The sequence below is a fragment of the Teleopsis dalmanni genome, chromosome 2 (genome assembly GCF_002237135.1).
Source record: "Teleopsis dalmanni isolate 2A chromosome 2, ASM223713v2, whole genome shotgun sequence".
In the NCBI taxonomy this organism is placed as follows: Eukaryota; Metazoa; Arthropoda; class Insecta; order Diptera; family Diopsidae; genus Teleopsis; species Teleopsis dalmanni.
The window spans coordinates 67,216,595-67,219,049 of record NC_051847.1 but is presented as its reverse complement, the minus strand read 5'-3'; positions in this window follow the sequence as shown (position 1 = coordinate 67,219,049).

Here is a 2,455-nt window from a genome sequence, read left to right as displayed (position 1 = left end):
GATTCTAATGGATGTGTGGAATTTTGCAACATATTTCTAGTGAACATTCAGAATAGACTAATTTTTGAATCTGGGTGCACTGAAACTGAAGACGTAAAAGTTTTTACAAGTAAAACCTAACTCTGAAGATTTTAAGAGCATTGTTTTTGCTTCATATGTTTTGTTTCGTAAGTTGCAAGCATTTTTTTGCTACTCTGAAAGAAAAAATAACGTCCAAATTCGTAAAAATCATTTATTTAAAATAAAACAAATTAATAAAACAAAGGTTTTTATTATTGATACTAATCTTTAACCAGTTCATTGTATTTAGTAGTTTTCTTGTTTAGACTAATATGATCCTTTTGTTGTATTATTTCATTATAATTTTATTTTTTATAAAAGAAAGAATCAACTGATATATTAGTATTTTTAGTATTTCGTTCGCAGAACTTTTTGTTTTACTTTTCATAATCAAAATTCAAGATTTTAATGCATTTAATTGAAAAAGCAAAATATTTTAAAAATTGTCGGCTCATGCAAAAACTATATAAAAATATAAAAAGAATAATTATTTTTAAAAATTAATTAATTTATTTTCGAAAAAAAATTTTTTTTATTCAAAATAATATATTTACTATACCACTGCATATATAGTACTTCACACTGCACTCTATCGAGTAAAAAGGAATAGAAGACATAGTTAACTCTTTAACTCTAAACGTTAAAATATAATATATTATTTGAATAATACTATTTTTTATTAAAATACAAATTTTTGAAAGCACAAATTAAAACAATATGGGCCGATTCGTATCTTGAGTCTTGTTGTTGTTGTTGTGGTTTGAGTTAGTGCTATTGCGCACATTTACTCTTTTATAGTTGGGGGGCTTATCCCTGCCCCACACTTATTTTTAACTATACTAGAATTGTTAGGTTGTGCAACGTATCGACTTTTATGTATAATTTTAGGGCTCTGCCCTTGATATATTTTTCACTAAGTCGATCCCTAGATCTCTGTGCATGTATGTTGTTCTAATATACCATGGAATCTTACTACTGACTTAAGTATAAATTAAGTCAGCAAATTTGAGCATGACTTAAGTCACGAGAAATATCCCCTAAATTAAATAGGTTCTATATACCTCTACCTTATAACCCTTCTAAAACCAAGTTCATTAAAATTGTTTGAAATATATATTTATTACAATTAATATAATAACTGTTATATCTGTATAATTTAGATATTTATTTATTCAAAAAAACTCCAAGTTATTATTATTTCACAAGTTCAAAATAACTGACAGAATTAAAATGTTAATTCTACTTTATCTGTCAACTGTCATCTTGGCAGAGTTGCCAACACCTCCCCTTTTGAGATTAAATCTCCAATGCGGTGATTCTAGGGTCTATAACGGTCAATAGGATGTCTAGTACGCCTTGGTCGGGTACACGGAACAACTGCCTCATTGTGCTTCTCAGTTTGAGGGATTGCAATCTCGGTTACTTTGTTGAAAGATTGATCTGGAGTCGAAACCATGTTGTTGTTAGTTATTTCGACCACATCTTTAGGTGTTGTTTCGTAGAGGCCAAATGCATCAACTAAACACTTTTCGTTGGCGATATCTTCGGAAGTACATATTTCTAAAGATAACTCATTTTCTTGATCTTTACGGTCACCGCACTTGTTTTTAAACTTGGCATTTGGGTCTGGTAAAGACACCAGCGTTGAAATTGGTGACTCACAAATTGAGTACCATTGTCTGAAACTATTGTCTTCGGTAACCCAAATCTAGCGAAAATTTCTTTCAAGCTGGAAATTGTTTGAGTTGCTGTTATAGACTTTGTTTGTATAATTTCTGGCCATTTTGAGAACGCATCGATTACGACCAAATAGTAGTATGAATCTATTGGTCCTGCATAATCAATATGGAGCCGTTCCCAAGAATCAGAAGGTTTTGGCCAAGGATGTAAAGTTGTTTTTGTGGGCATTTTAGCTGCTGCGGCACAATTTGAACAACTTTTCACCATTGCTTCAATATCGTAATCGATATTTGACCAATAAACGTAGTTCCGCGCGATGGCTTTAGTACGACCTATGCCTTGATGACCTCGGTGAATTTCTTTAAGAATGCGCTTTCGGAAAATTTGAGGTATAATAATGCGTTGTCCGAACATTAAACATCCGTCAACTATACATATGTCGTTTTTTCGGTTAAAGTAAGCTTTTAACTCACTGTTGTTGCAGTTTGATGGCCATCCTTCAGTTACATATTCGAGAATTTTAGCTAAAACCTTGTCCTTAGCTGTTTCGTAATTAATCATTTTGCTGGTAAGCGGCAGCTTATCAAGTGAGTTATGTAAAATTTGTTTACTTTCAATTTCAAACTCTACTGCAGCGATGACATAGTCTTCTGAAGGATTGATTGTGTTATGTATGAGTCGTGATAAAACGTCTGCATACCCAAAACTGTTAGTT